The sequence below is a fragment of the Mirounga angustirostris genome, unplaced genomic scaffold (assembly GCF_029215605.1).
Source record: "Mirounga angustirostris isolate CCGP_5_RB_7025 unplaced genomic scaffold, mMirAng1.0.hap1 SCAF_2, whole genome shotgun sequence".
Taxonomy (NCBI): domain Eukaryota; kingdom Metazoa; phylum Chordata; class Mammalia; order Carnivora; family Phocidae; genus Mirounga; species Mirounga angustirostris.
Genome location: NW_026991710.1, coordinates 144,763,126 through 144,786,886, shown reverse-complemented (window position 1 = coordinate 144,786,886; position 23,761 = coordinate 144,763,126). Strand labels below are relative to the sequence as shown.

At 38.4% G+C, this 23,761-nt stretch overlaps 1 pseudogene; it reads left to right on the top strand.

Annotated features, from left to right (window-relative positions):
* Positions 1-21,956: 21,956 nt before the first annotated feature.
* On the top strand, positions 21,957-23,252 carry LOC123847475 (acyl-CoA (8-3)-desaturase-like; annotated as a pseudogene).
* Positions 23,253-23,761: the final 509 nt, after the last annotated feature.

The window sequence follows — 23,761 nt, the reverse complement described above, 5'->3', positions numbered from 1 at the left end:
ACCCTTGCTCTTTTAATTGTGTATGTTGCTTATTTATTCCTAATATGATTGACAGAAGTCTGGTAGTTAAGAGTGTATTTAATTCCCTTATTCAATTTAGCCATGAAAAATATTTTCACTTAATACAAACCACTATCTGTTCTTTTACATGGCTTTCCATGGAGCAGCCATTTTTATCTGCTCCAAACAACAGGATAAAATAATGCATTAGATAAACAGGCTGATGTTTTCCAATAATTTTCATTATTAAATATTCCAGGTACAGTACATACATCATGGGCCAAGGACCATTTCTTTTATATCTCCTCCAGCTTGTTTATATATCCTTGTCAGCAATTGACAGTTTCATAAACTGAGTTTGGAACAGCATTTTTTTCTGGATGCCTGTGAGCCACATCATCACCCAGGTACCATCCAATAATGCTGACCTGCTGATAAACTAATGTAAAAAAAAATCATATAAGGATATGTATTCACTCTCTCTTGCAGCTCTTTTGCGAAATCTTGCCTGGAAACTGTAAACCAAAGAGACAGAAGTTAACAACATGCCTCCTAATGACGGACACATGTGTAACAAGAATGTCTAAATATCTTCATGATTTTTGTTTCTGGAGCTGATGCAGTTCAAAGTCATCTGTGCCATTGTGTTGTGCTGGTTTACCTAAGACTGCCTGGAGCTATCTCTCACTGAGAGCTTTCCACTGGAGGTATAACTGGTTTTGCAATTATAGGTTTTTGTCTATTTGGTTTGGTTCATGGATGGTAACGCACTACAGTGAACTGGAAAGGCAGATGATGGTTCTTGTGACAGCCCTCGTTTGTATTCATACTTGAGTCATAAACATCCATAAATCACCAAAATACCATAACCACCAAGCTGATGAATTTAACCTTAGAGCAGCAATCTCCCCATTGCTGACTATGGAAGATTAAGTAGTAAGAATATGTCATCTATGAAAGAGGAGAAAAATAGACCAAATGGAGACCTACAAGCATTTACAAAAGAAAATAAGGTAAGATAGAAAAGGAGACAAAACCTGAAAGTTCTCTGCTTTTCCTATAACTTAGAAAATATTACTAAAGGCCACATGATCTTCAGAGTAAATTACTTTTGAAAATTTCTCATCTTAAGAACAAATTATGTAAATGAATTCCACCTGACAGCATACAAAGGGCTTTTCACATTCTATGTCACTTAATATTTTGTGGTACATTAGGCTGTTTTATAACATAAAGGAAAAGTGTTATAATAAATATCAGCAAATTTAGAAATAAATTGAAAATTATTTTCATAAAATGTTAATGAGGCTATCACATAGGTATAATGATTTTTTTAAGTTCTTATTCTTATATAAAGTAATTAGAATTATTTCACAAATTATTTAACATTTAATATTTAAACACGCAGATGGAAACAGGAATGTCCATGGGAAAAGAAAATATATGAAGTCAGTGTAAACAGACTTAAATTTTAAAGTGCCTACAAATTCCACATACCAATATTAAACAGATTTACCTGGCCAGTCACAGGCAGCATTGAACAACAAGCCGGTTACATGACATGAGGAGCAAACCAGAACGTGTTCCCAATAAATAGATAACACCCAAAAATAAAAGAGAAGGGACAGGCTCAGCTACCTGTGCTCATTCCTATTTCTAAAACTACCCATGAGAATTCCTCCCTCCACCTCTAGTAGGAAAGAGCAGGAGCAAAGCCCAGGAGTGTTAAACCAATGAACATCCTTTCACTTGGAAAGAAATCTCAGAAGTCAGTTGAAAAAAGTTCCCTGACACCCAAACAAGATTTATATAGGAAAACAGTGTTAAGCAAATTGGGCACCTTGAGTATCAGAACTGCATCACGTAAAAATGGAAAGTCATTATTTTGAGTATACAGTGCATCATTCTTACATTGGTTCATTTAACCTTTGATCATGTACATATACAGTTTCCTGTACCATGATCTTGGAATACCAAGTTGAAGATACATGACGCTTATCCTCACAGGGCTCACAGGTAAGTGTAGGAAATTGATTAAAAAAAATAATAATAATAACTATTGTACCACATGAGAAATACCATCTAGGTTTTAGGGATATAAAGTACAGCACAGTAGCATACACATAGTACAAAATATGTGTATACACCTTTCCACTACATCCCCAGGACTCCAGCATTAGTAGTAGGGTAAAATATGGGATGCAGTGGTCAGATCTGCCTGGAGAGGTCAGGGAATCTACCAAGATGTGGCGATGAGCTAAAGGATGAGCATATCACCAGCATAACAAAAGTAAGGAAACACATTTCATGGAAATGTAGGTAATTGGGTACAAAATACCAGTGTAGACAGTCAACCAGAGGAAAAAGATGTGAATTCAGGCAGGAACACCAACAAGAAGGTAATTAAGATAGTTCAAGCCTTAAGGTGTAAGAGTTTGTCTTAGGATGTAGGAGAGCAATTGTGGCAACTAATGAGAAATATATTATGAAGAAAGTTCTAAAATTGCATTTGGAGGAAAGAGAGAGTTGAAGAAAGAAGAGGAATGAAAATAACAGATTTTAAGCCTGGATGATGAAAGGGAAACATCATTTGTCTAGAGAATAGGTAGGCTTTTCTAGATAAAATTTATTTAGAAATGGGTTTTATATACATGGCTAGAGGGAAATGGCCTGAAAATAAAAAGTGATAAATTGTGCTTTTGCATAAAGACTAGCAAAGATTAGATAGATGAAAACAGAGGTTCAGAGGAGTTAAATAGCTTGTCACAACCAGAATATACAAATCAGGTTCAATACTTGCTTACACTTAATAGGAATTCAATAGCAAGACACCCTCACAAATCCACATAGGTTATCCTATACTATTAGGTCAAAAGTACTCCCAGTTTGTCAAGCTAGGGCTGGCAGGGGAGATTACCCCATTCCCGTCTTTTATGTGTACCAGATTACTCTTCCTTGCTTTCAGCCATGGCCATAAAGGAGGGAGGATTTTTACCCATGTCTGGGATGAATGCTTTCTCCATTTCCATCACTTTCCCGGCTCTGGCAACTGCTGTCCAGCCACAGTCAGTTCACTATCAGTATAATCCAAAGAGATTTTAAGATATACATTATATACTCTTGAGATAAATCCCAAATATATTCTTATACTCCTCAGCTGGCTTAGCAAATGCACAACATCCTTAACATTTCCCTTCATACTCACCCAATTATTTGATTTGGATACAAACCCTGACCGTCGGGGTACCTTCCTCCTGATCTATTTATGCTACATCTTCAGCCTAACTGTTGATAACATTTTCTTTTTTGGAACACAGAAGTCTTTTGATTTCTGAACCTAACTTTTGTCTCTAAGTTCATTTTTCCCCCAACAACTACACTGATGCCCTAATGCTATATTTAAGAAATGCTCTTAATTATATTTTGTCTTTATCACAGGTCTTGTCCAGGACTGTCAGCTTTACCCCTGAGATCTGGACGTGTAAAACTTGGCTTTCCCTAGCCTGAATTTCTTTTACCCTTGGCCACAGGGTCTTCTAAAGACTGATCTTGACCTCAATATTTTGGATCCACTCTCTGGAAACAGCAGTTGCCCCTGGGAAGAAACTAGTTAAAAAAAAAAAAAAAAAAAAAAAACAGTAAGAGATCTACTCTACTGAATATAATTTGTCCTGTTTTTTTAAATCTTTACCATGCACACAAGTAAGCCAGTAAAATTAATTATTTCAATCTAAATAACCTATATAGAATCTTTAGAGCTGGTTCTTCTACCCTCTGCCATATTCTTCCCAGAATAAAAATTTTTCTAATTAAAAAACGGTATTCACCCAATCCAATTTCTAAACTTCATCATGGGAAAGAATTGACATTGGTTGATCTGGTATGATGTTCTAGACTCTTTATCACCTCATTAATCCTAATATAAATCCCAAATTCATAATCCTCTGAGGCAGGTGCTACTACTTCTACTTTATAGTTAAAGGAATCAAGGCTCAGAGGGGTTTAGCCATTTCTTCAAGGTCACATAGACAAGTATTAGAGGTGGGAATGGAACCCAGCCGTGTGTGGCTTCTATATTCTTGTTTTGTCTTGTTTTTTCCACTCATAATAATATCCACAGGGTTCAGCTTCCTTTCAGATAAGCACCTTTTCATAATATTCCTTTCACTAAATGTATAATACATTCTTACATGTTAACAATGCTCCTCTTGCTCGAGCAGTTTAAACACTTAAATATTACAATGTTCTCTTCTTCCTCACCATAATCTCTTAAGAAGAGGAGTATTTTGCCACAAACATCAATATTTTTTTTTCCTTTATGCAGGCTTTCTCCTAGTGGAAGCATTAGTCTTGCCCATCCTCCACCCAAGGTTTCTTGGTTCATTACTGTTGATTTCTGGGACCATAAGTCCTTTCTGGGAGGAACAGGGGAGCCGCCCTGTGCCATGCAGTATGCGCTGCGGCAGCCCTGGCCCCTACCCACTAGATACCCGTAGGACAGTTGCACTCATCTCAGCTTGTAAGAACCAAAAATGTCTCCAGGCATTGCCAATTATACCCTCCAGAGCAAAGTCACCTCACATTGAGGACCACTGTTCTTTTTTTTTTTTTAAAGATTTCATTTATTTATTTGACAGAGAGAGAGATAGCTAGAGCAGGAACACAAGCAGGGGGAGTGGGAGAGGGAGAAGCAGGCTTCCTGCCGAGCGGGGAGCCCGATGTGGGGCTCGATCCCAGGACCCTGGGATCATGACCTGAGCCGAAGGCAGACGCTTAACGACTGAGCCACCCAGGCACCCAAGGACCACTGTTCTAAACAAATATGGAATATAAAAACAGGCCTCTTGGCTGCTGATCCTGGAAGAAAAACAAACATAACTCATGGCCACCCGAATACCATGCTCAACTCCATCAGATGAAATGTTCCCAGGATAGGTATTGCCCATGTTTAAGAGCTGAGAGAAGGTGGTGTAGCGAAGATAAGTATCTTGCTAGACCTCCAAAATGATTATGTCCTGGAATGGAATTCCAGCTCAGATTTGACTAATTCCAAATCCCATGTTCTTCCTGCTAATTATAATATGAGACAGTAATGCTCTTTAGCAGAAAGCTTCTTACCTTCATTATAAAGAAAAGCCATTTTTAGCAGCAACATGGCTAGACAAAATGTTAGAAGTAACTGTCATATGGCAGACATATCAATCAATGTAGAGCAAAAATACTTATAAGTGTGAGAAATTTCTCTCTGTGTTTTGTTTTCTGAATTTTCATTGTATATTTTCTGAAATATTTTAAATTAGCTCTAGAGTTTTAATACAGAAACTTTATTTTTTATGTGATCTTTTTCTTCTGGACAACATTATCACCTGAAATCAGAAAGCTTGTTAATAATACCAGGTGCCAGGGGCGCCTGGGTGGCTCAGTTGGTTAAGCGACTGCCTTCGGTTCAGGTCATGATCCTGGAGTCCCGGGATCGAGTCCCACATTGGGCTCCCTGCTCGGCGGGGAGTCTGCTTCTCCCTCTGACCTTCCTCCCTCTCATGCTCTCTGTCTCTCATTCTCTCTCTCGCAAATAAATAAAAAATCTTAAAAAAAATAATAATAATACCAGGTGCCTCTGGAAAGACCAGCATCCATCCATGTTTCTTGGATAGAAATTATTAACTCTTTCTTCTCAGTACATAATAAAAGACAAGAAATAAAATAAAATACAGGTTGGCAACTGCAACGAGTAGCCCACCACATTTTCCCTTAAATGACTCATGCTGAGTTGAGAGAAACCGAGAAAAATGAGTCCTCTCCAAATTTATACTTAACATGCTTAGCCCCAGAGAAGATACTGAGGGCAATGACTCTGGAGGCATTTCCCAGAGAATGTTCTCTCTGGATGCTAGTTGTTTCCATCAGCTGCTCCTCGTTGTTGGCAGTCACCCCAGGTGGTTTTACTAGCTGCCTAAGACAGCTGTCACTGGGTCTCTCATGCCTCATGTCAGAGAACTGCTCCTCTGTGACTGGAAAGTGACCTCCACTAGAAGACAGCACCTAAAACCTCTGCTGGGACCACTGTAGTATATTGAGAAAAATTATTTCAAATGATTCAAAGCCTTCCAGATTGCACAGGGCAGCTAGTCTCTGTAACACATATAAGTGTTCTCTCATCTCTCTTCTCTGCAGAGATTTCATTCAGGCCAGGGAAAGCTCTCACACATACCCTTTACTGCTCAGAGTGTGACAGTCTAGAGCACATTGACTCTCCACTCCATCTCTATCTAATCTTGGGTATTTAACAGAATTACTACTAACTCCAGTTTTTTATATATCTTCTCATAAAGCACAATAGCACATGCAAACCGAGCCATAAGAACATCCTTGAATAACCCACCCATTGTCAAGGAATAATATCCAACTCTGAAATTCATAGGAATCAGAAGTTTGTGGCAACTAACTCCATTTTTCAGCCCGAAATTCTCACTTGGATAAAGCTAACTCTCTCCACTTGAGGGCAGTTGAACACAATAGAGAAGCTCTGGCAAAATCCCAAGTAAATAAAGCACGACCTTGTATTGAAAGTCAATAAAGTCAAATTCTGGCATTAACCCTAAGACAAGACAAAACCTCTAATTATTCTAACCATTTGTTTTTGCAGAACACGTAAGAATGAGCTGAAGAAATGTGATTATTTTGAAGACTCAGAGGAAACAAAAAGCCAAACTCAAGTGTTTATAGCAAGTTGACCAAAATCCTTTTTGAGGATAGATGTAAAATCAATTTATAGTAAATCAAATCCAGTCACTTTGGAAAAATGGACTGGCAATTCTTCAAAATGCTAAACAGAGAATTAACATGCCCAAAATTCCATTCCTAAGTATATATCCAAGAGAAATGAAAACGTATGCCCACACAAAAACTCATACATGAAAGTTCATAGCAGCATAATTCATAATAGCCAAAAAGTGGAAACAACCCAAATTTCCATCAACAAGTGAATGGATAAAGAGAAAATGGTATAGCCATTTAATGAAATTTTATTCAGCCATAAAACGGAATGAAGTACTTATATACACAACAACATGGATGAAATATGAAAACATTATGCTAAGTGAAAAAAACAAGTCACAAAAGATTATATATTGTATGACTGCATTTATATGAAATGCCCAAAATAGAAAAATTTACAAAGGCAGAAAGAATATTAGTGGTTGCTTAGGACTGGGGAATGGGCAAGGGTCAAGGAGATATGGGAAGTCACAGCTAATGGGTACAAATCTCCTTTTCAGGGTGATGAAAGTGTTCTAAAACTAATTGTGGTGATGGCTGCACAACTTTATAAATAAAATGAAAAACATCAAATTATACAATTTAAATTGGTGAATTAAACGGTATGTGAATTATACTTCAATAACACCATTTTAAAAATAAATAAAAGCAGAACAAATGAATAGAAAGACACAGCACCCTCACTGAGTCCAGAGGCAGAAAGACAGTAAATTCTGAAACTTACCATGACATTAGTCCCATTGGCCATTTTGGAGTGAATGTCAAGAGCAACCTTGGCACAGAAAGAACAAAAGCTATAAATTCCTTTACCCTTGTCTGTTTTACAGATCTTGAAAGTACAAAGAAAAAAAAAAAAGTGTGTGTTGGCGGGGGGAGTTTGGTTATGATTTCTGTTGTATTTTTACCAAATTAGAAAGAAAATATATTTGATTTAAACAAGATACAAGTCATGTACCCACAATGTTTTAAATTAATGAAATGTTTATTTCCTTCTAAATTCCTTCCCAATAACTATAACAATAACCCTTGGCATACATGCTTACATCTACAGTAGTTAAAATATAAAATTTCATGTCTCACATGACTTAATTTTGCAGAAAAGCATGCAATGTTGAAGGTAAAAAGCAAGTATTTTTTTACGTACACTCAAAAAGAACATAAGTATTGTAAAATTAGTAGCATAGCATTATTTGTATAGTATAAAAAGAGTATGAACTTATACTGCATAATATCAGATTACCTCATTCTGAAGTACATTATTAAACATGAAGAGCTATCCATTTAAGCCTACAGATCTATTATTGGAATCAATTTTAAATGCACCCATCTATATATAATCAACTCCCTATAGTATATGCAAATACAAAAAGGATATTTCCAATTAACATAGTAAATCTCTATAAAGAATCCCCTTGTCCATATACAAAGGGCATGAATATGACTGTTAAGTATTCCCTTCTAGAAGACATAAGAGAATATCTTTGCAATCTTAGGCTATATATTAAAGTAATAGCCTTAAAATTAAAAGCTGACAAATTGTAACTTCATAGGAAATAACAATTCAAAGGACACCATTAATAACATGAATACACAAGCCAAAGCCTAGGAGAAAACATTTGTAATACACATATCTGACAAAGAACTTGAATCCAGAACCCAAGTAATTCCTATAACTCGAAAATAAAAACCACCACCTAATTTTTTACAAATGAACAGAAGACTGGGGCATTTCACAAAAGAAGGCATCCACTGACCAAAAGAACACAAAATGTAGTTCAATATCATCAGTTATTGGAGAAATACAATTTAGAATCACCATGAGATGCCAAATCACCCATATTAGAATGGCTAAAATTAAAAAGACCGATGATACCAAATGTTAACAAGGTCATGGAATGACTGGAACTCTTCACACATTATTGTTGAGTGTGAAATCATGCAACCTCTTAGAGATTTTTTGACAGTTCCTTATAAACATCAACCTATTTTTAATCTAGCAGTTCTACTCTTAGGTATACACTCAAGAGAAATCACCATATATGTCTGCAAAAAGACTACAAAAATGCCACAACAATTTCATTCATAATAACCAAAAACTGAGAACACCCCAAATGGTCCATTGCTATGGTCTAAATGTTTGTGTCCCCTCAAAATTCATGTATTGAAACCTACCCCCCAAGGTGATAGTATTAGGAAGTATAATCACCTTTCGGAAGTGATTAGATCATGAGGACAAACCTTAGGAATGGGATTAGCACCCTTATAGAAGCAACCTGAGAGCACTCCCTTGCCCATTCTGCCATATAAAGAAGAAGCAATCTGCAACCCAGAAGAGGACTCTCACTGGATTCCAGCCATGCTGGCATCCCCATCTTGGACTTCCAGCCTCCAAACTGTGAGTAATAAATTTCTGCTGTTTATAAGCCACCCAGACCATGATATTTTGTGATAGCAGCCCAAACCAACTGACATCCACCAGTAGAAGAAGAGATAAATTGTTTCATACCTTTTCAGCTCTTGCCACTATGTGGTACAAATTCCTTAATGTCATCTTTCAATTACTAATTTTCTCTCCGAATGGGTCCCATCCTGTTTCGTAAATCTGCATTCCGTCAGTGATTCTATTATTTATTTCTAGAATTTCTAACTTGTTCTCCTATATATTCATCTCTTCCATTTTATTTCTGCTCCTTATTTCATGTCTTTCTCTTTTATGGATGTCACTCCTTTATTTTTTATGATCTTGACCACTTTTTAAAGTTATTATCAAATTTATCTTTTTCATTTTCATTTCCTTATTGTTGATTTTGTTGGCTATCTTCCTTAAAATTAGCTTTCCTCATATGTCTTAGTAACTTGGCATATAGACTCACTTGAGAAAATGTCTTTCTATCCCTGTTTCTTCCTCTTCTCTGTCTCTAAAGGTTTGTAATTTTCTTTACCAGGCCTCTCCCTGAAGCCCCCAATCCAGGACTAAGCCTTATATTTGCAGTGCAGGGTTTCTATCCCATGGAATATGGCAGATATTACACACCCAGTGGACAGTTTAGATTTGGCTGGAGGGCTGTCCCTAATACCTTCTCTCTCCCTTTGCAGGTATACAGCTTTATAGAATCCATGGACCTAAAAAATGTTGCAGTCTTTTTTTTTTCAGCTTCCTCTTCTAAGGAGGGGAACCTCACCTCAGTCCCCTGTTTTAAGAAGATATCAGTACCAACTGTCTACCTCAAAGGGGTCATTTTAATCTTGAAGAAGTCTAGATCTTAACAGTCTTTAATCTACTTATCACTTTGTTTTATTGTTTCTTTTATGGTCTATGAAGATGTATACCTTGTCTAAATACACCTATATATTCTTAATTTTCTTCTTTTTATTTTATATACCAATTGTGTTTAGAGCAGGGTCAGTATAAAAAAATCTATTGGGTTTGTGCATTAGGAGGTTATTATTGGCCTTTGCCATTACAGCTCAAGTAGTTAACTCATTTGACAATCTCTCAACACAAGAACCCTTTCTTACAAATCTTCCTGCCCCTAGTGCATAGTAAGGTGTCTGGCTTAAATTAGATGCTTATTAAGTATTGCATAAATGAATAAATGAGCAAATGAATAAACTGTTATGGTTAGAGTTTTGAGATGGGATGGTAGACTTTTGAGCCATTTTGAGAAAGCATTACCATCATCAAGGAAATTTGGCACATATGGGACCCACAAAATCAAAATGGGTCCTTATTTACTTCCTATAGGAAAATCTAAACTTACAACAACATTTGAGATCGATCATAATAAAATTCTACTACTTTCCAGCACCACTTTCCCACACCCATCCATGTACTTCAGTTCCAAAGTAGAATTTCTCAATCGTCTGCTTCTATAAAAGTCATTTCCTCTGCCCAGAGGATCATTTCCTTGTCTACCTGGAAAAGTCTTCAACATCTTCATCAAAGAGTCTCTGTTAAGTCATCCCTCACCATCCTTTCCATTCAAGTCTGCAAACTCAGGCACCATTTAATATACTCTTGTCTGTACAACCATAGCACTGTATGTGTCATTCTGTCATGGTTCACTATATAATGGTTTTCATGTGTCTTTTCTCTGTTGGTCAGAGACCTGTTGTGTCCTGAGATCATATGTCACTCATCTTTGCATTTGCAGAAACTGGCAAGGGGTTTGAAATACAATAGACGTTTAATAAATATCTGATGACTGCTCAGTGAAGAAGGTAATAGTACTTTGAGATTCCTGGTGTTTGAGTAGATGATTATGGCATTTTTACTTCTCTTGAAATTTGAAGCAAATTTGAAGCAAAAGACACAATTCCTGCTTCCCAGTGCATTGAATTGTTGCAGAACTTGGTTCCTCAGGGGTCTTTATTCTCCTATTTGGTAAATGCTTATTGAATGGCAACCACCTGCCAAACCTTGGAGTGGGTAAGAGAGACTACCATGGAAGACCTTCCCCTGTCCTTCCAAAACACTGTATAATTACAAACCCCTGATGACAAATGAAATTGTTTCTGCATGTCATTCAACAGATTTCTTAACTGGGAACAGAGAATTGCAGACAGTATAGAGACCAGAATATATAAAGAAATCATTGAATGTTGACCATCTAGTTTTACACAAATATAGTTTTCCTTCATATGAGAATTTGAAACTTTAAATCCTGTAACACATAATGATATCATCTCATTAGCTAAAGCATTTTCTTGGGCCATGTTACATGCCAATTGGATTCAATTAAAAGATGCTGTCTGTGAACTTCACTGGATAAAATCTAAAAGTATGCCAAAGAGAGGTATGACTGAGGCACAAGCAGCAGCATGACTGCTGATTCAAATTCCATTATTTTAAATCCTTGATCAATGAATGATGACACTGGTGACCAAGAAACCTTCAAAAAATTGATAAATCCATCAAATATCCTCATACTACCTAAAAAAGTAACATTGTTAAGATCTTACATGATAAATTTCAGGTGCCTATAAGCAGTCAAGAACATACCTTAGGAGCTTCAAGATATACTGAAATTCCTTTTCACTATGAATTCCAGGCATCAACCTAACTGTCATCAAACTTGCCATTGAACCACCTTTAAAGCAACATTCATAAGAAGGCCATGTGCAATTACTAAGTGTTGATAAGTGTGATAAACCCACTTAAGAGTGGGTTTATATTGTACAAACTTGTCCCCTTTTTAACAAAACTTCAATACTCATTTTAAAGATGATTTACTGGAAAGAGAAATCAAGGAATCACATTTACAATTGCACCAAAAACCGTAAGATATCTAGGACTAAACCTAACCAAAGAGGTAAAAGATCTATACTGTGAAAACTATAAAACACTGATGAAAGAAATTGAAGATAACACAAAGAAATGGAAAAACATTCCATGCTCATGGATTAAAAGAAAAAATATTGTTAAAATGTCTATACTACCCAAAGCAATCTATACATTTAATGCAATCCCTATCAAAATACCAATAGGATTTTTCACAGAGCCAGAACAAACAATCCTAAAATTTGTATGGAACCACAAAAGACCCCAAATAGCCAAAGCAATCTTGAAAAAGAAAAACAAAGCTGGAGGCCTCACAATTCCAGACTTCAAGGTATATTACAAAGCTGTAGTCATCAAGACAGTATGGTACTGGCCCAAAAAAGACACATAGATCAATGGAACAGAATAGAAAACCCAGAAATGGGCCCACAACTATATGGTCAACTAATCTTTGACAAAGCAGGAAAGAATATCCAATGGAAAAAAGACAGTCTCTTTAAAATATGGTGTTGGGAAAACTGGACAGCCAAATGCAGAAGAATGAAACTGGACTACTTTCTTACAATATACACAAAAACAAATTCAAAATGGATGAAAGAACTAAATGTGAGACAGGAAACCATCAAAATAACCTCTTTGACACTGGCCATAACAACTTACTAGATACATCTCCTAGGCAAGGGAAACAAAAGCAAAAACAAACTATTGGGATTCCATCAAGATAAAAAGTTTCTGCACAGAAAACAATCAACAAAACTAAAAGGCAACCTTTGGAATGGGAGAAGATATTTGCAAATGACATATCTGATAAAGGGTTAGTATTAAAATATATAAAGAACTTATCAAACTCAACACCCAAAAAAACACCCCAGTTAAAAAAAATGGGCAGAAGACATGAATAGGCATTTTTCCAAAGAAGACATCCAGATGGCTAACAGACACATGAAAATGTTCAACATCACTCATCATCAGGGAAATGCAAACCAAAACTACAATGAGATATCACCTCACACTTGTCAGAATGGCAAAAATTAACAACACAGGCAACAAGAGATGTTGGCCAGGATGCAGAGAAAAGGGAACTCTCTTATACTGTTGGTGGGAATGCAAACTGGTGCAGTCATTCTAGAAAACAGTATGGAGGTTCCTCAAAAAGTTAAAAATAGAACTACCCTACCATCCATCAATTGCACTACTAGGTTTTTACCCAAAGGATACAAAAATACTGATTCAGGGTGCCTGAGTGGCTCAGTTGGTTAAGTGACTGCCTTCAGCTCCAGGACTGCCTAAAGGCCCAGGTTTGAGTCCTGCATCAGGCTACCTGCTCAGTGGGGAGTCTGCTTCTCCCTCTGACCCTACCCCCTCCATGCATTCTCTCTCTCACTCTCTCTCAAATAAATAAATAAAATCTTTAATAAATAAATAAATAAAAATAAAAATACTGATTCGAAGGGATACATGCACCCCAATGTTTATAGCAGCATTATGAACAATAGCCAAATTATGGAAAGAGCCAAAATGTCCATCAATGGATGAAGGGATAAAGAAGTTGTGGTGTGTGTGTGTGTGTCTGTGTGTGTATATACATATATACATTGCAGATATATATATACACACATATATATACACATATATATGAACATATATACATACTGGATATATATATACACTATACAAACATGTACACACACACACATATATACACAAACATATATATATACCAGAGTACTACTCAGCCAACAAAAAGAATGAAATCTTGCTATTTGCAATGACGTGGATGGAGCTAGAGTGTATTATGCTAAGCGAACTAAGTCAGAGAGAGACAAATACCATATGATTTCACTCAGATGTGCCATTTAAGAAACAAAACAGATGAACATAGGGGGAAAAAAGGCAAACCAGAAAACAGACTCTTAGCTATAGAGAACAAACTGAGGATTGCTGGAAGGGAGGTGGGCAGGGGGATGGGTTACATGGGTGGTGGGTTAAGAAGGACACTTGTGATGAGGACTGGGTGTTGTATGGAAATGTTGAATCACTATATTCTACACATGCAACTAATATTACATTGTATATTAAACTGGAATTTAAATTAAAACTTAAAAAGGAGGGGGGCAACAAAATAAAGATGATTTGCTGGACAGCAGTAAAAAGGGTCCAGTTGATCAGGTGATTTTCCATGAGAGGATTCTTAATTTGCCACCACAATATGATTGTGCTAAATCTAAGTCCAAATAAACCATATCATCTAAGAAAACTAAAACTCAAACCACTGAGTCCTTGAAGTTTTAAAGATATTCATAGTTGCCTTTAAAAAAAAATTAGATTCTCATTCAACGTTTTAAATGGAAAATATATAAAATATTTTGAAATGATAGGTTTTATTTTTTTAAAGATGTTGGCTTTATTTATATTCCAACAATGATATTTCATTCTCCTTTGACAAAGTACCCACCCACAAAGCCAAGATTAATAGAAATTGAAGATGAACCAACTGAATTTGGTTCTCCTATATTCTGAAGGATTTCAATAAGCATAAATAAAATTTCTGTTTTGATGGTTATATGATATTGATCCTCCATAAAAGGACATTTCAAATTCAATAAATTTTATTCAAAATATACAATTTTTTCAAGACCATGACCAGTAAAAACTTTTTCACCTTTTATTTTAAAACAGGAAGACCCAAATAGATGTGTTTCAGTAGACCTCTGACATCAGGTTATTTCAGGAATTACTTATGATAATATAGCAAGAAATAAAGTATCTTCTTTAATTACTAACAGTTATCAGCATAATGATAATAAATAAATACGTGTGTTTAAATAGAGTTATTCTAACACAAAGATGAGCACATTGCAAGCTAAGTGTCCTAGCTTTGCTGCTGCTTATGCTGGTGTGACACTTGTTAATTCAATCAGTTCTCATCATTCCTTTAAACTCTAACTCATGAGCTCTCCCATTCCACTGCAAGGGGTGTGTATTAAGATTTAAACAGCAGTCTGTTTCAACATTCACTGCAATGCAGTCACACAAGAGATCAAACAGACACAACTTCTTCATACTCTTTAGGTGAAGGAAATAGACAAGGCTGTCCCCTTGGGAAAATGTATGAGCAATTTAAAAGTAGGGGAAAAAGTTGAGAGGAGAAAGAGTAAAATACTGCAAAAAGAAAACTTAGAAAATGTGGCTATCTGTCATTCAAGTCTCATTGCTAAGTGAGAGATCAAAGCCTGGATTTTCTTCATTCAGCTTTATTCTGTTCACTTGCGTATCATCCAGAGAACACACGGAGCCCTTAACCTCTGGGTTCCGGCAGCCACAGGGGTTCAGGATGGCCTGGCAATGGAAGCATCAGAAAGAAATGACTTCCACACAGAGGGTAGATTTTTTTCAGGTCTTACTTAGTCTGGAAGCTGCTCTTTTTCTGCCAAAAAGCCAAGGTTATCCATAACAACTTACTGCCAGGGCAAAGGAGAAGGAACACAAAGAGAGGATTTTGAAAAGGGAGCAGAGCCATATCTGGTAACTGGCAGTGGACTGGCATTTTCAGAGCCTGCCCTGAAGGAGAACAAACCTTTGGTAACAAATTAGGAACACACGTAGTTAAAGCTATAAAACGTGGTGGATAAAATCTTTAGAGTAACAAGTAGCAGGGTATTGCATACAGAGAGGATTAAAACTCTCTTCCGTCAGGATCAACATCTTAATAGAAAAATGTAGGACACAGAAGTGTAAATAATACCAGATTCTGATGCTGGACTCTGCACACCAGAGCCCCAGGCTCAGTGAGGCCCCCGTGCCCTGCCAGGCATGGCTAGACTGAAACTGTCCACCTTATGGATTTTTACAGTCATGAGGGAGTGACAATTAGAGTCCTTCTCCCATTTTCCTATAAACCTGTAACTTCATGGATATACACACAACTGCTATAAGAAAGAGAACATGCACAAAAAATGATTCGCATCAATTTCTCACTAGTTTGAAGGTGGCAGGAAGCGGGGGGCTTGGCTATTTAGTTATATTTACAGAAAAATAAATATATATGGATGTCCTTTTTTTTTTTTTTTGGCCCGTTTAAGTGTGTGAAGTACTTCATGGCAAATGTGTATGTAGCTAATTATTTAGTAAACTAGACTACCGACAGTACCTTTTTGCTAATATGAGTTTAACACTTTATAGATATCTTTATAAATGTCAACTCTCCTTTGAAATAGTTTTTGAAGAGTAACTGAATCAGAAAACCAACCCAACAGATACCTCCAGAGCAGACAAGCAAAGCTCCTTTAAGAAAGGTGCCCAAGTGAGCCCCACTCCTCTGTGATTCCTACCATAAGAGAAGGGACTCAAAACAGGTCCTTGAAGAGACTCTGGCACCTTTGCTTTCCCCTTGAACTTGGCCCAGTACACACCACACATTGACTTCCTTCAATTATATCCCTAAGTCTTAAATTTCTTTAGACAAGTTATATTTGCTTTATGCTTTAAAATCACATTCTACAACCAGGATCTTAAAATGAAGTTTCTTACTATTGCCATAAAATAATAATAATAATATGCATATAATGTTTGCTGTATATCTGGTTTAACATGGGCTTTTCATAACCTCTTTAAGACAACAAGGAATGGAACTCAGTGTGAACTCATATTTATAATAGGAATCCAGGTCCAGGTGACATTTCTATGAATCCTAAGTTACCTGTGCTCACAATAAAAATCTGCCGCCTACTTTTTTATTTTTTCATCTAAACCACAAAAAATATACGGCTGCAGTTAGTACTTGAGATTATAGCTAAATTTCTCTATGTGTTCCTAGCACAGCATGAAGACAAGATAAGCAGACTCAGAGGATTTGAGTGACTATTGGTTAAATCTTTTTGTTTCTTCCTGCTTTGGTCCTCACTCTGGAACACCAGTCCTGGTACGGACCTCTAGCTTTCAGATGTGTATGCTCAGGATCTTTGGGCTTAGATGTCCTGGCCAGACACTTCTAATTAACTAAATTAAAGGGGCCCAGGAAATATTTGTCATATCTGAAATTAGGCTAAGTTGGGGTATAGGATTGATGATTGAGGCAAGTGAAGACAAAGTTTCTAATAATGTTTGAGGATAGGACTAACATCTACCTATGGGCCACATATTTTTTTAAATCAGGAAACTAAATAATTAGTTTTTCATGTTTTCATGGTCAAGATTTCATTACATACCAGACTTCATTTGTAATGCTCTTTGTAGTAATGGTAATATTAAATCAATAATTATCAAAGAACTTGTGAAACAGACATGGCTTAATTATGTTAATGTGGTTACAGAATACAGAATTCCTAATCAACTTATGTATCCATTTTTTCTAGTAAAATACCTTATTTTTGTCTCCCTTGACATTTATCCAACATTCCTATGAACTAAGTACTATTCTAAGCACTTCATACATATTATCTCATTTAATCCTCACAGCTCCTCAAAGAGATTCTACCATTATCCCTGTGTTATTGGTAGAAAACCGAGGCATGGGGAAAGGTAAGTGATTTGCCAAGATCACCCAGCCTGGAGCCTGCCATTAGAGAACTGGGTTTCCAACTTAATCTGTCCAGCTCCAGAATCCATGCCCATAACATTTGACTTGTATACATCATTTCTATACAGTCTCTTTGAATATTAATGAAGAGTTAACTCTTTAAACAAGGTAGGCTTTGTTACTTCATTTTCTGTTGTGAGAGAATACTGCTCCTCTCCACCAGAAATAGAAAACCACAGGAAAAGTTTGTTAGCCCAAAAGACATCCTAAGACAAGCTAAAAAGACACTTTAGAAACCACCTTATCACAGCTCAACCCACTGAAATCGTGTGGACTGTAATTCCTGAAGCTCGGTACTTCTCTCCCCAGCCTTGCATAAGACCAAGATTTATGACAGTGACTTAGAGCAGTGGTTCTCAAACAGGGGCACTTTTTGTCTCCTCTACCTCTTGGGAACATTTATCAATGTCCAGAAACCTTCTGATTGTCACAACTGGGTGAATCTACTGGATAGAGGCCAGGAATGTGGCTAACCATCCTGTAACGCAGAGGATAGCCCTGCAAAACAAAGAAGTATCCAGTCCAAAATGTCAAAAGTGCCCCTTAGAGCATTCCATCCCCACCAATAGTCATAGCAGTGGTGGTGTCTATCTTTGGTGTTATGGCTTCTCTGGATTGGATGTAGTACATAGTATTAACAAAGTATATCTTGTCTATTGCTCATTCTCCCAGCCATCTCACATATCTTTATGTGGCTATGGTGAGTGACATGACTTTGGGGTCTAAAAACTTTGGAAACTCCTCAGGAAAAAAAAATTATCTAAAACTCTCTTAGATAATTATTGAATCATTTAAGAATAAATGCTTTGACAAGGAAATGCTGTCAAACTAAGAAAAAACAAATTCCATTTACCCCTTGTCAGGAAAAAAAAAAAAAAAAAACAGACCGCTGTCAAAGATATCCAATTGTCACTTTCACCTAGAAGTTCCTTAGGGAAAAAAAAAAAAGTTACAGGAAATGCATTTGACTCATACTGTGATGCTAGAACAGTTACTGACAGGGAAGGTATGAAAATAAACTATATGTATCAACTTGAAGAAGGTTACGGAAAGAATTTTTATCTCTGCAGATACAGACTGTTGTGTAAAAAGATCCTTTCTGTAGAATATAACATGTAGAAATGTCCTTGATGACAAAAAGTTTCTCAGGGATTTCCCATTCTTTGTACTATTTTCTTTTTTTATTTTTTTAAGATTTTATTTTATTTATTTGACAGAGAGAGAGAGAGACAGCTAGAGAGGGAACACAAGCAGGGGGAGTGGGAGAGGGAGAAGCAGGCTCCCCGCAGAGCAGGGAGCCCGATGTGGGGCTTGATCCCAGGACTCTGGGATCATGACCCGAGCCGAAGGCAGACGCTTAATGACTGAGCCACCCAGGCGCCCCTATTCCTGATTCTTTTTTTTTTTTTAAAGATTTTATTTATTTATTTGAGACAGAGAGAATGAGAGAGAGAGAGCACATGAGAGGGGGGAGGGTCAGAGGCAGAAGCAGGCTCCCCGCAGAGCAGGGAGCCCGATGCGGGACTCGATCCAGGGACTCCAGGATCATGACCTGAGCCGAAGGCAGTCGCTTAACCAACTGAGCCACCCAGGCGCCCCAAAAAGGTTTTTTTTTTTAAGATTTATTTATTTGAGAGAGAGAGAGTGAGAGAGAGAGAGTGGGGGGAGGGTCCGAGGGAGAAGCAGACCCCCTGCCGAGCAGGGAGCCCGATGCGGGACTCGATCCCGGGACTCCAGGATCATGACCTGAGCCGAAGGCAGTCGCTTAACCAACTGAGCCACCCAGGCGCCCCTTTCGTACTATTTTCAAGTACAAGAGGAGTCAGAGAAAGAGAAGTAAATCAAAACAGTTTCTTTGAGATGCTATAATTCATACACAAAATGCTGCTACTAAAACACCAGCAGTACAATGGGTGGATTTGCCCCATATTTCTGTCCTGAAACTACCTAACAGCCAGTATTCACCAACTCACATTTTTGCACAAAGGCTTGAGTTCTCTAGGGCTGGGGTTTCAAATGAAGAAAACGGACACCCACAGGAGGAGCCGCATTTATTACCTCCCTGGCTTTCTGTTCTAACCAACGATGCTATAGCACCATCTTCAAAACATGACTCTAAATTCCACCTTCCATGTACTGTGCTAGCTTGAAAAAGAAGAAGGCAGACATTTCTGGGCTAGTGGGTCAACTACACACTGAAGTTGTGACACTGAAAAACTACACACAAAACTGCTTGGCAATAGCCGTTATCTATAATATAGATGGAGTACGAACTACACTGTGCTCAGACCAGAATGCGTAATTTACAGAAGCAAGAGCGCTATGGAGAAATCCTAACTGACATGCCACTAGGCTATTTTCAGACTTCAGAGATAGAAAAGAATATAGGAAAATGAGCACAGACCATACTGAAGATATGGCTTTAAGGTATATAGCCTTTTTCCCCCGCAAGAATAAGAAACAATATGGTATTCCACAAAAAGGGATTCCATGACTGAAATTAGCATAAGTAAAATGTTTAGGAAAGTTGTCTTCAAGAGGCAAATATTTTCAGGACTTGAAGACTAATTCTGGAAAGCCAAAACTGTACAGAATGAGAAACATAATTAATTGTGCTGGTTAACTGTATGTGTCACCTTGGATAGGCCAGGGCACCCAGCTGTTTGGTTAGACACTAGTCTGGACGTTGTTGTAAAAGGTTTTGTTTTGTTTTGTTTTTAAGGTTTTATTTATTTGAGAGAGAGCACAAGTGGGGTGGGGGAACAGAGGGAGAAGCAGACGCCCCAGATTCCCCGCTGAGCAGGGAGCCCCAAAGCAGGGCTTGATTCCAGGACCCTGAGACCACAACCCACGAGGAGCAGAAGGCAGACACTTAACCAACTGAGCCACCCAGGTGCCCCAAAGGTTATTTTTAAAATGAGATTAACATTTGAATCAGTAGACTTTCAGTAAAGCAGATTACCTTCCATAAGGTGGGTGGGCCTCATCATCATTTGAAGGCCTTAAGAGATAAAAACGGACTCCCCTCAAGGAAGAGAAAATTCAGCCCACAGTTGGCCTTTGGACTTGAGCTGCAACATCAGCCCTTCCCTAGGTCTTCTGTGTGCCAGCCTACCTTGCAGAGCTTGGACTTGGCAGCCTCCACAATCACACAAGCCACTTCCTTAAAATAAATCTCTCTATACACACACACACCTTCTTGAGTCTATTTCTCTGGAGAACGCTAATACGATAATGACATCACTTTGACATCATTAAAGGAAAAACAAAGAACACCACATTAAGAAATTCAAAGCATTTATGGATTATCTATACGGTTCTTTTAAAAATCTGTTAGGGGCTCTTTTATAATTCCCTGTTCCCTAAAGATGTTTTAAATCTTGTCTGTTATTTCTTTAAACATAGTTGCCGAAAGTTTCTTTTTTTCTTGAATAACCACTCAATTTCTAAGCATCTAATCAATGCAGTGTTCCTGCCTTTTTTCTGCTGGCTCTCATACATGGTTTGCTTTGTTATTCATATGGTTAGTAATTGTTTATAGTGAGCTACTCATTTTCCATGAAAAATTATTTGTGGGAATTCTTTGAGACTGGAATGAAGTTGTGTTACTCCAGAGAGAATTTGCTTTTGCTTCTGGCAGGAAATTTTAAACTCCAGTATTTCATTGAATAGAAGATGCTGTTGTTAGTAGGATGCATTTTGATTTTACAGATGTTTAAATCCAAAAAACAAAGTATACCATAGATTCAAAGCAATTTAATAAATTAATGGCTTGAATTTGTATAGACAATAAAAATCCATGAATTTAGCCTCCAAATTCATGCTGGCTTAAGGTTACAACTTCTTAGTGACATTTCCTCCCTGCCCCCCACTCTCAAACACAAGGCTAAATTCCTGTAGTCCTCAGGAGTGTGACGGGATTTTCTTCTTTTTCGCCCTCAGAAAGAGGATATATATATATAAATTTGGGTCCCAGTTTTGTGGGGGTCTCCCATCAGACTCACCACCTTGGGGGAACTTTTACTTAGAAGACAATTGAACTGTAATTCAAGATGGCAGGAAACACATGCAATCATCCCAAATTCCTGGAAAAAAATACAGGGAAGCAAGCAAATGAATAAAAGATAGCTAGCTAGCTATATACAGGCAAGAGAACAAAAAGGACAGTGATTTTAAAACACTCTGGAAGACAGCGAGTATAAGCAAGGGTATTTACTGATTTGAAAACAAAAACAAAAAAACAGGTGCATTACCCTACAGGCTCCCAAGTGCGTGCCTGACAGCCCCTACCCTGTTGCAGCACAACATCGCCAGGTGCAGATGGCCCCCAACTCTGTGGCCGCCAAGACCCTAGCCCAGGAGCCAACCCCATGCAACTTCACCGGGCACAAGGTGGTACAGCACACTCCAGGCACGATGGCTCATGATCCACTAGAGGGCGTACAAAATCAGCATGTTCGACCCCAGGCACTCTGGGGAGTACCCCCACCATCAGCCACAATTCAGGACAGGATGCCACAGATCCCTCTGTAGCCTTCCACACAACAACAAGGTCCTTGTGAGGACGTATATGAGCTCTCTCCCAGATTGGAGAGCTGTCTCTGGAGCAGCCCAGTGTTGAGCCTACTAAGAATAAAGAGCTAACAGATATATTCTGGCAGCTACAGACCATGGTGGAGCAGAGGGGCTCATGAAGGCCAATCATGTCTTCCTCTTGCTGTACCTACTCCACATCCTGCTGCTGGATGTAGCTGCCTGGTTCACTCTTTGGGTCTTTGGGACCTCCTTCCTGCCCTTCCTCCTTTGTATGCACTGTTTAGCACAGTTCAGGCCCAGGCTGGCTGGCTGCAGCATGACTTTGGGCATCTGTCATTCTTCGGCACTTTTTCATGGAACCACCTGCTACATCATTTTGCGATTGGCCACCTGAAAGTAACCCCTAGCAGTTGGTTGGACTACATGCACCTCCAGCACCTCAACCCCAACTGCTTCTGCAAAGACCCAGATATCAACATGTGCCCCTTCTTCTTTGCCTTGGGGAAGATCCTCCCTGGGGAGCTTGGGACACACAAGAAAAAGTACATGCCTTACAACCACCAGCACAAATACTTCTTCCCAACTCAGCCTCCAACCTTGTTGCCTCTCTACTTCCATTGGCATATTTTCTATTTTGTTACCCAGCAGAAAAATTGGGTGGACTTACTTGAATGGTCACTGTCTACACCTGTGTCTACCTCACTTAGGGGATGTTGTTGGGACTGAAAAGCTTCCTGGCCTTTTCTTCATGGTCAGGTTCCTAGAAATCAACTGGTTTGTGTGGGTGACACAGATGAACCACATCCCCATGTACAATGATCATGACTGGAATATGGACTGGGGCTCCACCTGGCTCCCAGCAATGTGCAATGTCTACATGCCTGCCTTCAGTGACTAACTTCGTGGACATCTCAACTTCCAAATTGAGCACCACATTTTCCCCACAATGCCTTGAGGCAGTTACCACAAAGTGGCTTCCCTGATGCAGTCCCTGTGTGCCATCATGGCATAAAGTACTAGTGCAAGCCCTTGCTCTCAGTCTTCACCCATACTGCCTAGTCACTGAAGGAATCTGGCTAGATGCTTATCTTTGCCAATAACAACATCCCCCCACCTGGAAGAGCCTCTAGAGCCAAAGCAGAGGGATCTTGAGGGAAAATGCCACCACAATTCCAATATTCAGAAGGGGTGGGTTTGGGGAAATAAATATTCGGACTCAAACCCCTTCCCTTTGTCTTCAAGGAACAGATATAAGACTCCAAAGCGGGGGTGGGGGGGACAGGGGGAAGTGGAACATGCAAGCCCCTCTGAAGGAAGGAAGGAGCTGTTGCAGGACATATGTGAGAGTTTTGCTGTTTCCTTTTTCTAGTTTGGCAGGTGCAGATGGTTGGTTAGCAAAGAAGGAGTCAAGGGGTTGTTAGAAGAATATGGAGGATCTACTAAGCCCAGAATCAGGAAGAGATGTAGCACTAAAATTCCACTCCATTCGGGTAAGGGGCGAGCCCCTCTCTGGTCCACTTCTCAGTGCCTTCTCAGCCCTCACTTGCAAACCTCAGAGGTTCGCAGTCTGGTAGGAGATAGAGTAGCTG